Source organism: Dama dama, chromosome 32 (genome assembly GCF_033118175.1).
Source record: "Dama dama isolate Ldn47 chromosome 32, ASM3311817v1, whole genome shotgun sequence".
Lineage (NCBI taxonomy): Eukaryota > Metazoa > Chordata > Mammalia > Artiodactyla > Cervidae > Dama > Dama dama.
Genome location: NC_083712.1, coordinates 25,632,379 through 25,646,568, shown reverse-complemented (window position 1 = coordinate 25,646,568; position 14,190 = coordinate 25,632,379). Strand labels below are relative to the sequence as shown.

The 14,190-nt window shown below is 41.7% G+C and overlaps 1 protein-coding gene across 4 annotated transcripts in view; it reads right to left on the bottom strand.

Annotated features, from left to right (window-relative positions):
• The window catches only part of MTUS1 (microtubule associated scaffold protein 1), a 177,540-nt gene extending 164,231 nt beyond the window's left edge, over positions 1 to 13,309 (bottom strand). The window contains exon 1 of one of the 4 annotated variants that reach the window (XM_061134843.1): positions 13,289 to 13,309. The gene's annotated coding sequence lies outside the window, so the exon portion shown is untranslated. Of the gene's footprint in view, positions 1 to 12,570; positions 12,734 to 13,020; positions 13,040 to 13,288 lie in introns of those variants that run through there. The other 3 variants (XM_061134842.1, XM_061134844.1, XM_061134841.1) reach the window with 3 other exon arrangements.
• Positions 13,310 to 14,190: the final 881 nt, after the last annotated feature.

The following is a 14,190-nucleotide window of genomic DNA, read 5'->3' as shown; positions in this document are numbered from 1 at the left end:
AGTTTGAGATCAACATGTATACACTGCTGTGTTTAAAATAAAATGCCTTTCCATGGGGGGAAAAATGATGCTTTTCCTGGTTCTTGTTCTATAATCCACTCTCCAATTAATCCTGCCTATTCAACTGAAAACTTAAATGCTCCTTGAATAGAATTTGTATCCTACTGTTGCATGTAAACTGTATAAATCTTAATTATGCTGAATTGGTTTATCATGCTTTTAGGTCTACTATATCCTTCTATTTTTCTGCATATTCATTAATTTTTGAATTTGATATTGAAGCTCCACTAAATATCTTAATTTATTTACTTTACAAAATAATTATAATATACAGTGGAACTATATGTGGCTTTGTTTGGCATTTTCCAAGTCTCCTATAAATATGTTAACATACTTTCATAATTTAAAAAATTAAAAAGAGGGGAAAAAATGAATGCTGACAAAACCCCCTACCCTTTTGGTCTGATTTCATGGACATCAAATCTGCTCTATACTTATTCAGATATTTACATTTTACTGTTAACTTCCCACCACTACATAGACTTCCTAGAGGAGAAGTCTCTAGCAATGACCCTACAGGGCCTTACAGGTCTAGACCTCAACAGTCACCTTAAAAATGCAAGTCAGGCCCAGGTACTAGGTGCCTACAACCCAAATAAACAGGTCCCCAAGAATCTAAAATATCAACTCTCAGTCTAAGTCAGCATTTCTTCAACATTCTGGGGGGGTCAACTAAACATAAGGCACTCTTCTAAGTATTCCTGATAAGGGAAGGAAATGAAATTAAATTCTTGGTTTGTGGCTATCTCATCATAGTGGAGATAACTTTCAGAATCCCGTCAAAAAGTGAGCCTTTTCATCAAAATCAGTAAAACAAGTCAGAGCAATAAGTCAGTTTCACAGGAGCAATGAGCCAGCACACAAAGGCCTGTTTCTACTCAAGTAACTAAAACCAAACCACCACTCACCCACAGTGCCTACCGAGGGCCACTGGCAAGGTTTGTATAATTGGGCTAGAGAAATAATTTGATGTAAAAACTTTGCATTCTGTTTTTAAATTATGTGTAGCTACTTAAAAGAAATTACCACCAGAAAATAGCACAGGTTGTTTCAGGAAAATAAGGATAGACCAGGTGCACAGGGCAAAGTTCAAAACTAAAATAATTATCTTTTCCTGAAAGTGTTAGATGAGGGACTTTCCTGATGGTCCAGTGGTTAAGACTCCACACTTTCAATGCAAGGGACGCAGGTTCAATTCCTAGTCAGGGACCTAAGATCCCATGTACAATGCAGTGCAGCAAAAAAATTAACTAATTTTAAAAATGATACTTCCCCCCCAAAAAAAAAAAAAAATGATACTTCCCTGGCAGTCCAGTGGCTAGGAAGCCAGGCTCCCACTGCAGTGGGCACAGGTTCAATCCCTGGTCAGGGAACTAAGATCCCACATGCCAAGGAGGCAAAAAAATAAAAACTAAGTAGCAAATGACCATGAAGAGGGACTTGTTTAGAATTTTTCAGACACTTGCCATATCTCTACAAAGTTCACTTGGCAAAAAGGAAATAATTTTCCATCTGAATCATGCCAAGACCAATTGAAAAATGTCATTATGTGCACACAGTTACGCAAGTCGGTACCTTACAAGTTGGTATCTTCCAACCTACATTAAATATCAGCTTCCTGTAGCCTTTACTGGAGAATGATAATGTGTGGTGAGCTTTCCACTAGCAAATAAGAGTCTTTAAACAGAACGTCCTGTATGTACACTGCTAACTCACAGGGGCGGCCCGGGATGAGCCAACCTCCCTGAAGGAGCCTACTCTCCAAGTCCTAACACCAGGCATTCTTTAGAAGTCACTTTGGTAATAAGAACTGTTGACCTTTAGGGCTAGAAACCCTGGCTGATACCCAGGATGAAACTGTGGTTTTATGGGACATTCTCTTCCCGGTTCTGAATGACAACAGGCCTTACCTCCTAGTTAAATTTCTATCTGGGATTAATTCCATCTGCCCAAGAATTACTTGCTTCCAAATAGCTTAAAATAAGGAAATAAGATTCAAACTTTCCATGGGGGAAAAAAAACGTTTCAGAAAAACAAATATTGGACATTCCTGGTGGTCCAGTGATTAAGACTTTGCCTTTCAATGCAGGGGTTGCAGGTTCCTGGCTGGGGAGCTAAGATCCCTCATGCCTTGAGACCAAAAAATAAAATAAAAACAGAAGAAATACTGTAACAAATTCAATAATGACTTAAAAAATTAGTCCCTATTCAACATGCATGAACTTGCATTACCATCTATAAAATGGGTATACTTTACAATGTATTGTTGTACAGTCAAATGATTCAGATGATCGTTCAAAGGAATCTAATTAGGTTCTTTTTTAAAAAAGCAGCCTGAATGAAGCTGGAGCCCCTTATACAGAGTGAAGTAAGCCAGAAAGATAAAGAACATTACAGCATACTAACACATATATATGGAATTTAGAAAGATGGTAACAATAACCCTATATGCAAAACAGAAAAAGAGACACAGAAATACAGAACAGACTTTTGAACTCTGTGGGAGAAGGCGAGGGTGGGATGTTTCGAGAGGAATCGGGTGGAGAGGGAGGTGGGAGCGGGGATTGGGATGGGGAAGACGTGTAAATCCATGGCTGATTCATATCAATGTATGACAAAACCCACTGAAATGTTGTGAAGTAATTAGCCTCCAACTAATAAAAAAAATTAAAAAAAAAAAAAAAAAGCAGCCTGAAAACTATAAATTCTTATAGAAATGTGATCTATTGTGGTAATAATCTGCCACTGTAAATTTTCCATTTGTGCTACTAATCAGAATGGCTTACAAGACTTAACATTCTGTTTTATGTTCTGTGGCTAGAAAATGGAAGAACAAATCGTAATTCTAAGCTATGTCATCTAAAATTTTACATATGCAAACTACCATGTGCCTTTGATCCCATTTCAGCAGCAGTGTGAAGAAAATGCTAGCAACAGGAATGTGTTACTCCTTACAGTATTAGCAGGAGTCAAGTAGCAGTATCATACGTGGAGCGGGAAATGCGCCAGGAGGGAAGACCAGTTCCCAGTCCTGGTTCCATAGCTTACTCATCATAACACAAAACATTTATGCGAAGAGTTCCGCTTCTTGATTTCCTCAGGTATAAAACAGAGCTCCCATCACATGCCTTGTCCACCTCACAGGGTGGCTGTGATAACTGAATGAAAACGTCTTTAATATCATGCCTACAAGTTACTTTCCAAAAACATACGGTGTTTTATTTCACTTTTCTGAAAGATGAAAATTGAGCATTGCCTCAGTAATTATATATGATTGCTAACATTTTAAAACCAAAACCCTTAAACATGACTGTTGTTGGACTAAGTAACAGGTTAAAAATTAGATCAGAGGGTGGCAGTACTTTAAAATCCACGAGCATTTTTTTCTGGTTCAAAGTGATGACTCAATTCTGAGTGCTTTTAGATGTGCTGACAACAAACTGGCAACATTATGAACAGATTTTGCAAAGATCAAAGTATGTAATTTTTAAAAATGCATCTCAAATAATAATAAAAAAAAAATTAGCAACTCGACTCAATGCAAACTTCCAAGAAAACCAAGAGGTGACAAAGGTGGAGTTGAAGGAAAAGTTGTCTCAGCTGGTATTGGTACAAACCGATTTGTTTCAAGGAAGAGGGAAAGTCATCTCAGACTCCTGTTCCTGGAATTTAATTCTCTACAGAGAGCCCCAGAGGATGCAAGCAACACCCCCAAAGCTGAGTGGAAAAAATGAATGAAACTTCCTAGTCATGAATTAGAAGAGGTTTAAAATAAGAAGCAAAGGAAGATTGTTAGCATTTCTTTATACCTTCCATGTATCAGGCCCTGTGGTGAGTATTATCCCCACCATCCTGAGGAGGTAGCCGGGGTGAAAAGGTGATTGAATAACTTACCCAGAGCCTCGCAGCTCAGGCACAAACCCTACTTGGTCAAGTCTGCACCCTCTCTATTACATCCCTGTGCCAAATGTTCTGGGTATCAGTAACATTTTTTTCCAGTTCTATAACAAAGTATGCCCCCAAGGTTTCATAAAAGACATCAGGGTGAACAAAATGTAGCTCAAGGTTGAAATGCCTCTATTTGTTTTATTTTCCCAATTTTAATAAAAAACATGAGGAAGCAGAGAAAAGCAGTACTCTGGCCTGGAGGCTTCTACAAGTAGAAAATAATTTTCACCTGATTATATACCTATAAAGTTACAAACTTTAAATAGTCAGTGTAACAAGATATAACCAACATTTTCTAACATAGTAGTCACATCTTCAATATAAAATCACTTAAAGTGTTTCATAAAAAGAGAAACGCAGGATTTTTCCTATCTCCATTCCCTTTTCATTGACTAGACCCACTCTTCTCATACTGTAATCGAAACGAATTAGTGAATCCTTCTGCATAGTTGTCATATTTAGTATCTCCATAAAGTAACATCAGACAGTAAGCATTAAAAAATTAAATAGTTGAGAGTATTAAATTCAATAAGCAGCAATTCTAGTGAATGATCAAAAAGTTCCACAGAAATGCAAAACTACTCTGCAACAAATCTTATTAAATGTAGTAAGAGAAACAATCCCAGACTGAAAATTCATCTAAATCCCTCTTCATAATGTAAATACGTATTTCCCCAGACAAGAAACAGTCCAAGTCTCTATTCATGAGAAACTGTCAACTTGAGGCTGTCTGCCCAAATGGAGAATGGAATAAAAAGGATCACAGGAGGCATTAACTCTGCGCAAGTATTTGCACGTGGGTATGCCAGATGTTCTGAGAACAGCACCTCATAATAAGACAGAATTATAACTCTGAAGGAACAGAAGCCACACACCTTCTGCTCTATTTTACCCATCAACCCTGAATATTCATTGGAAGGACTGATGCTGAAGCTCTAATACTTCGGCAACCTGATGCGAAGAGCTGACTCATTCGAAAAGACCCTAATGCCGGGAAAGACTGAGGGCGAGAGGAGGCAGAGGCAGCAGCAGATGAGATGGTCAGATCACATCATTGACTCAATGGCTATGAATCTGAGCAAACTCCAGGAGACAGTGGAAGACAGGGGATACAGGATAGTGAAGGACAGGGGACCTGGCGTGCTGCAGTCTATGGGGTTGCAGAGTCACAGACACAGTGACTGAATGACAACAATCTAACGGTACAGTCTTCCAGACGGACACGAAGCCACAGGTTGAGCTGGGCTGAGTGTATCACAGTGAATTGAGGGGATGGAGCACCAGGAGAAGACAAGGAGGAAAGTCAAGAAAAGCGGTGAGAACGTTAATGTCTTGGGCTTAAAAGATCCTCTAGGAGCTATGACTAACTGAAGAAAGAATTTCAAACTCCCATGCCATCAGAGTTCAGAGCTCTGGATGATTTATTCCAGGCTACATCTGATACAGATAATTATTAAAAATACAATTCTACCCAGCATCATAAGGTTTTAGCCCCTATCCTCAAGAAGCTCACAAGATGTAATAAAAAGATACAGGAAAAGGTCACTAAAAAGATTATCCAGAGGAAGTGAGTGAAACCACAGACTGTAGTGCTAAGCATCTTTTGGTCAGAAGGAAAAGAATAAGAGTGAGTAAGGATCAGGAGTCGTTAGATAACTAAAAATGTCAAAGAAGCTTTATGTGCACCAAAATTTGGTCAAGGTAGTAAGCAGAATTTCCCATATACGGCACAATGGTAATGACCCGAGAGAACACGTCTGGGAACCTGAACACTTACTAACATTTCCAAAACAGCCCTTTTTACAATGGTGGAAGCTTTCTTGAACTGACTCCTATGAGAACTGTGGCCAGTTTTGTTTTTTTCCATATCTACCCTGTACAGTGTTTGGCCCATAGAAAGTTCTCAATACATGGTTTAAGGCAGAAGAAAATCAAACGTAAGATTCCAACAGGAAGGATTGTTACTCATGTCTTTTTCCACCACTTAACAAATTGAAATATAATCCTAATGATACACTATATATAGATGGCCTGATTCTATATAGGGTCTAACCAGAGAAGCCAATAAAACAGGTGCTTTTTTCTTGGTAAACAGAAAAATTTACCCTTTGTAACCCATTTCTCCCATTTTTTGAAGCTTATTGTTTATTTGGGGTTGCGCTGGGTCTCTGTTGTGGTGTGGGGGCTTCTGATTGCGGTGACTTCTCTTGTTGCGGAGCAGTCTCTAGAGCCCAGGCTCAGTAGTTGTGGCATAGGGGCTTAGTTGCTTGGCACGTGGAATCCTCCTGGACCAGGAATCGAACCTACATCTCCTGCCCTGGCAGGTGGACTCCCACCCACTATACCACCAGGGAAGTCCCTCTTTTTTTTTTTTTTAATTTTAACCATGCCTAGCCCCATGTGGGATCTCAGTTCTCTGACTAGGGATCAAACTCTCAAGCCCTGCGTTGGGAGCTCTGAGTCCTAAACTGCCAGAGTTCTGAGTCCTAAACTGCCAGAGAAGTCCCTCTCCCATCTTTTCTTGATTTCTTACCACCAAGGAAGATGTCTGAAGTTCTCATCTGAATTATGGACAATTTAGTTAGGTTAGGAGAAATGTACAAATATGGTTCAAATCAGTAGTCTACCTAGGGATGAAATGACTACAGTGTAGCAGTTTACTGTACAAGAAAAAACAGAACTTTCATAGGACAAGGAGGTTTAACTGGTAGTTATTCTGGTAAATAACTCAATCAACTTGACAGGTTGGGAAAGGGAGGGTGAGTCCACGTGTGAACATTGCCTCTTAGACTGCTTGTATCTGTATCGGCTTCTATTTTTGTTCCATGAAGTTAGCCGAGAGAACTATGTTTTTAAAAGATGTAGTTTCAACTTGATATCATCAATTGTTGCCAACTATCAAGAAAATCTATGAGACAAACATAAAAGAGAATTTCTCATTTGTCACTGAACAATGAGAAACACATCGTATGACGTGCTTATCAGAAATAAGATGAAGAAATATTGGTTTTTCCTTCAGAATTGTGATGTATGTAAATAATGTCTGAGTTAAATATTAGCAAAGTTGGCAGTGCAGAAAAAGCATGGAAGACAAGCTAACAACCAACAGCCAACCATGAACATTGCCATAAACATTAGTTAAGCTATAGGTTAATTTACACAAGAACATATATTTTTTCACCTCTCCTCCTTCCTCTTTTGATAAATGACTCTCTCCTAGAGGGGTTCCTTTCTCAACGCCAAATGAGGACACAAAATGCCCTAAAATATTTTGGTTCCTTGCAGAAGATTCGGGTAATTATGAATGATTGACCCTCAAACTCAACACTCATGTTTTCTTGGCATTTAATTTAAATATAAATTGACAAGGCACAATTTAAAAGAATTATAAGTTAATTTAATGGCTTTAAAAATCCTCTCCCGGGGACTTTGCCTGGTACTCCAGTGGTTAGGAGTCCGCTTGCCAATGCAGGGGACACGGGTTCGATCCCTGGTCCGGGAAGATTCCCCATGCCTCAGAGCAACTGAGCCCATGTGCCACAACTACTAAAGCCTGTATTCCTAGCGCCTGTACTCTGCAACCAGAGAAAGCCCCTGCTCAGCGCAACAAAGACCCATGCTGTCAAAAATAAGCAATAGTTAAAAACAAAAAAACGGGACTCCTTAAATCGAGGGCTGACCCGTTCCCCGCTGTTTTGTTCCCAGTCCTGGCTCTCCCTTGCGCTGTGTGTACAAAGTGGCGGAGCTGGCCAGGCCTGACCTTCCGCTCAGCAGTTCTTACTGAAACACAAAACCCGTACAGTTTCAGACAAAATGACACCATCTGGAAGCATTGGGTCAGCTGAAAAGTTCACTCAGGTTTTTCTGTAAGGTAGTATGGAAAAAGCCAAGCGAACATTTTGGCCAACCCCAAAATTTTTCACGACCGTCTACCCTTTCCCGCTTGAGAAACTCAGGACTCACTCTCCATCTTCCTTCACTGCTCACAAAGAATCGAATCAATCCTGAAGACGTCAACGTCTCCTAAAAAGAAATTTTAACTGCCTTTAAAACTACCTGTACATAGTTTAATAACTTCAAAGTGAAATAAACTTTTTTAGGTTAGACTAAAGGTAGGATGTATGATTTTGCTTTTACTCATGTAAGTCATGTGTATACAAGAACATTTATTAATTTAGATCTGGGCCTACTGGCAAGGCCTAAATGCAGTTTATCTTTAAGTAAATACACTTTTACTTCTCTTCGATGTGGGGCTTAAACTGAAGGCTAAGGAAAACCTACTAGTTTTAATGAACAAAGTTACTTTGGAATCAAAGATTTATATGCAAATATGTACTTCTACAACGCTTGAATGCTATTTACTTAAGCAAAATACCACTAGTTTCAACCTTGTTTACACTGTAAGGTTGGGGAGCAAACCCTTTTTTCCCCCTTGATTGTATAAAAGTTAGACATCAGGGCAGTCACAAGTTGCAAAATTACTTATGGTATATGAAAATGAAGCTTCTTTGTACATAGTCAAGAGTAGCCCCCAAATCTGTCATCTCCAAAATGGAAAAGTCTTTTTCATCTTATAACTACCCACATAAAAGAGGAATACCTGCTGATTTCAAAGAATATTGAAGTCATTTTAAAAAGGAAACTACCATGAGGGCAATCTTTCATAAAACTTGCTTAGAAGTAAATTTTTAGAGGTTTCCAGTCAAACTGAGTTCCTGGTTATACTGGATATCCTAAGCCAACTCTGGAGAAGCCCAATCAAAGCAGGCTTTTCTGAACCACATTTCAGGTTGGCTAATGTCACACCAAACCATTCAATCCTTCTCTTCCTTCAAGGCAAGATCACTCATCCTTGGTCCCTCTTTATCTCCTGTGGAGTCCACAAGCCACTGCTGCCCAAGTACCTGCCAGCTAAGGGGCAGTGGTCACTTCCTTCTTGACTCACGTACCTCCAGGTCCAGGCCCATTTCCAAGTGTCTCCAATCACACACACGGTATACCAATCTCACCCTCATACTCATATATGGCCCTATGGCTTATCATTAGGCTGGAAAAGATGGGAAGTGAAAGGCAGAAACTCAGGCTTTTAGGGACAGCAGTCTGAATGAGGCCTTTTAACACCCTCAGGGCATATTAAAGCTTCTATAATAGAGAAAGGTAACTCAAGTTTTGGAAATCAGAAGGGTCCCCCCCCCAACTTCGAATAAATAGTTTAATCTGTAAGTGGTGTTAAAAATTAACTTGGAAAAAAAAATTAACTTGGAAAATTTTTCAAATTACATATACATCTTATCAGACATCAAGAAATGACACAAATCAATAACTCGGTATGCAAAAACAAAATGGATATGAAAAGAAGAATTCTGGCAAAATAATACTACCGCGTGCTGCAATTCATGGGGTCGCAAAGAGTCGGAAACGACTGAGTGACTGACCTGAACTGATCAATGGATTACTGAAGATAAATGGTTGTGAGCCTAGTTTACATAATCATAGAACAGATCTGAAAGGTTCATCCCCTGCAATTTAAAACTTTCTGATGTCAAAGGATGCTGTTCTGAATGTTACATACCATGCACAACTCTCCCTCATCAACAGCCCACTCGGTTCTGCAACAGTCTCTATTCCAAGACGTGGAGATTCTAATACATTTGAAAATTCTGGATAATTCTCTTAAGGGTCGTCTTGTGCCAGTGTCATACATAATGCTTAGCCTATGATTCAGAAATGTTAAACGTTTTTTGTTTTTGAGTAAGTCAATTGGCTTGCCTATAATAAAGTACAGAAAGAACTATGTCAGAACCTCTACACACATGTGCTGTTTGTCTTTATAAGACAAAGACAAAACGGGGGGAGAGATATTTGCACTAAGAAAGGCAAAAGTTTACTATCAATCTATAAAAGGCTCTTATGAATTCATAGAATACTAATATCTCCAGGAGAAAAATTTGGCACTACATTCAATTTAAAGGGAATAAAAAAGGAAAACAATTAGATTTTTTTTTATATTCAACATCATTTGGAAACAAAAAAATGAAATTTAAATACTGAGATAGCACTGTTTACCTATAAGACTAGCAAGAATTATTTTTCCTTTGCAGGATAAGTTTCCACATGAACAAAAATACAGTAACACAGGTACTCTCACAGAGTGGGAACTGGTGGGAACAAACTTTGGTAAAACTTTTTTTTGGAAAGTAATGGTCACTCTGTATTGATAGATCTTTGGGCCATCTACTATCTTCCAGATGACTCTATTCTAAGGAAACACAGGAGATACATACAAAGTTTTACAAAAGTTATTTGTTGCACTAAGCTTCCCAGGTGGCACAGTGGTAAAGAATCTGCCTGCCAGTGCAGGAGATCCATCCCTGGGTCAGAAAGATCCCCTGGAGGAGGAAACGGCAACCCACTTCAGTATTCTTGCCTGGAAAATTCCATGGACAGAGGAGACTGACTGGCTATAGTCCACGGGGTGGCAAAGAGTCTGACGTGACTGAGTACACATGATTTGTTGCATCAGTATATATTTAATCATAGGAATGAAATAAATGAAAAGTTCAACTATAAGGAAATGGTTACATAAATTGTTATATCTATACAATGTAACATTATGTAGCCAGTAATAATATATAGAACTGTTCAGTTCAGTCTCTCAGTCTTGTCCGACTCTTTGCGACCCCATGAATCGCAGCACGCCAGGCCTCCCTGTCCATCACCAACTCTCAGAGTTCACTCAAACTCATGCCCATCAAGTCAGTGATGCCATCCAGCCATCTCATCTTCCATCGTCCCCTTCTCCTCCTGCCCCCAATCCCTCCCAGCGTCAGGGTCTTTTCCAATGAGTCAACTCTTCACATGAGGTGGCCAAAGTACTGGAGTTTCAGTTTGACATGGAAATCTTGTCACATGTTAAGCAGAGAAAAAATCATGCAACAGTTATTAACTACAGTTACACAGTTTTGTATAAACTATAAAAATGTAATAAATCAATCTGTTACACGTTAACAAGTATAAAGAAAATACTGTAATTATCTTTGGATGCTGGAATTATTTAATCCTTACCCTTTTTCTGAATCTACCATTTTTATACTGCAAGCATGCATTACTTGGAAATCATAGCAAACCAGGCCAACAGAACAGGGCTATTAAGTGACATACTTTTTAAATGTTCAAGGCTAATAACTGCAGCTTCACTTCCAAGAAATACTGAAAGAACTCCAGCACTGTATAATCCACTGAATTATTGATACATAATTAAAAGATGCAGCTCTTCTACAGCATTATTTGTCCATATATATAATGCTAAAAATAGGTAGAAAAGTTGATGCATGTTAAATATTATATAAACAAAATTTCATTCCCAAGTATTTTTTAAAAGTACATCTATCTAATCATTTCTTTGCATAACTTATGGAATACTGTACTTGAGGGGGAAAAATAAAACATTTTATACATTGTAAAGCACTGTACAAACAGGGCATCATTGTTTCAATTTAAATTGCCTATCATTTCCTGCCCTAATTATCCCTGAAGAAGTTTGTCTACAGAATAGCAATTTGAGCTATGTAATTCCTTTCAGGGTTAACCACACACTCTTATCTGAGAGTATCTACACTCCTTAAGAAGGTCAAAGGTTCCCAGGAAGGAGAGCCTCATTTTTTAAAATTCTCCTGCCTCTTAGCTTCCCCTCCCATCTTCCCTCCACGCCTAACACGGCCACGCTCACCCTTCAGCCCAAGGGCCCAAGGTTTAACGTGACAATGATTGAATTCCTATCACCTAGCCAAACACAAATGCTTTCATCTCCCGTTTTGCCTAAGACTTGATTCAAACAAAGGGAAAAAAAACAACAAAAACACCAGATTTCCTAGTACACCGAGTCCTTAAAACAAATAGTTAATAGAATGTGTGAAACTTTATGCAGGCTAAGTGAAGAATTAATCTCTTCATTCCTACTCCAAAATAAATGAGTCCAAGCCAAAAATCAATAAATAACTTAGTATAAAAGAGCAAGTCTGAAAAAGAAGAGGGGAAAGGTGTCTTTAAGGTAGGTAAACACCTAAGTCCACCAGTAACTCGAGTTAATCAGGTGACCTTAGTTGAGAGTTGGATTTTTCTAAATAGCTAGGAAAGCACATGCGAACCTCAGGAAGTAATCAGACCCAGGCGAAGGGCCTTGAGAACTGCCGCAAGCCCAAGAATGCCCTATTTCCAGCCCGGATCGACCGAGCTGAGAATGGGCCCCAGCGAACCGCCGAGCGGGACGGCTGAGACCGGCGGCCCAGTAGGGTCAAGTGTCCGGTGGGCGGCTTCCGGCGAAGGACTTGTCAGTCTGCAAAACTGACTCCTCTGGGAGCTCCTTCGGTCACTTTCAAGGTGACAGCTAGGAGATCCGCATCCGTCCCTCCCTCGGTGCCGCGCTGCCCCCACGTGAGACCAGCCGTCCGCAGCCTCCGCAGCTCTCCCCCAACTCCTGCACCCGAGGTCCCAGGACGCCCCCCACCGCCCGGCCCAGATCCCCTCCGCGCCCCCGCGCACCGGCACCAACCCCGTACTCACCCACAGCGCAGCCGAGCCGACCCCGAGCTGGGCAACCCAGACACCGAGTCCAGGCGCCCCTCGGACCCCCGGCGGAGGCGCGCCAGGCCCACCCTCGAGGCCCGCGTGCACTCAGGGCCGGGCGTGCACCTGGGCACCCCGGGGCTCGTCCCCCACCCCTGCCCCCGGCCGCACGCCGGCCGCCGCTGCAGCTGCCAGGCGGGAACCCCGAGTCCGGGGCGCCCCCAGCTTCCCCGCCTCCTCCCGGGCCGCCGGGGGTGGAGCCAGGGCGGGGAGTTGGGGAAACTTGTAAATAGGCGAGCGCGGCCGCCTGCGCCCCCCTCGCCCGCCCGCTGCCCCTCTCGGCGGCCCCAGCCTGCGCCTCCCTGAAGGACACAAAGGCAGGGCGGCCGCCGAGGGGGCTGCGCCCCCCACCTCCCTAAGAAACCTGAAAGACGCGCGAGGCCGAACCTCAAGACGCCGGCCCCGCAAGCTCCGGGCGCTCGGCTCTGCGGACGGGCTGGCTTCCGGCTCTCGCTCCCGGGCTGAGTACCCATCCACCCCGCGCCCGCGGCGCCCGCTCCGGCCGAGATGCACCTGTTGCCACGTGCGACGCGGGCCCCGCGGCTGCTGCCCGCGCACCTGGCGGAACCGCGGGTCCGGGACCACAGCGGTCAGCGGCGGGCGGCCCGAGCTCGGCCGCGCCCCCAAACCTGGCCGGCTGTCGAGCGGATCTTACCTCCTACTCCCCTCCTGTCACCTGAGTTTTCCGTGCGAGCTCGGCCCTGGGGCAGGGCCGCGGGGGCGGGACGGGCTGCGGGCGGGAGAGGCAAGGGGACAGAATTGTCTGAGCGGAGGTGTGCGAGCAACCAGCAGTGATTTTGTCTTCAGAGTGTCCCGACTCCAGATAGGTATTATCTTTGTGCTTCTAAGCGGTTAACTAGCGAACACCTAGTACAGGTTAAACCCAAAAGAGTTCCTGAAGACCCGCGGGTGGGGGCGGAGATGAGGCCCAACCCACTTTTCTCAAAACACAAATTAAGTCCCTTTTACTAAACTAAACAAATGTCATCCATAGCTATTAGACCCGTAGAATATTTTCCTTATCGGCATATTTTAAATACAAAGCTTTTCCAAAGAGGCCAGTCCACCTATGAGAGATGTATTAATAACGTTATTATTAAATGTCAGACAACTTGACTCCAAATTTCTTTGAAATGTTAAAATTACCTGGTTTGGATTTCCCAAAAGCTTTTCAAGAGAAGTGAGTTTTTTGTTTGGGTTTGGTTTTTTTCTTGAAAATTAAGCTAATGATACTGTAAGTGACAAAATTTTCTATACTGTCAATATCAGATCAACTAATAGATATATTGCCATTTACTATTGTAAAGCCTTTTCATTGTACAGTATTCCATTAGTTCTTCAACAAGATCCAGTGATAAATAGGTCAGATTATTACCTCCATTTTTCAAGTGAGGAAATGGAAGCTCAGAAAAGTCAAGCGACTTGCTCAAGGTCACACAGCTAGCACAAACTAAGCTGACCTAACTCCTAATCTTTTTATTCCATTACCTGGAGGACAGTTCTTTGAGATTATTTTTAAAGAGATACAGCACTAAACACCATTGAATAGTTCTTCCT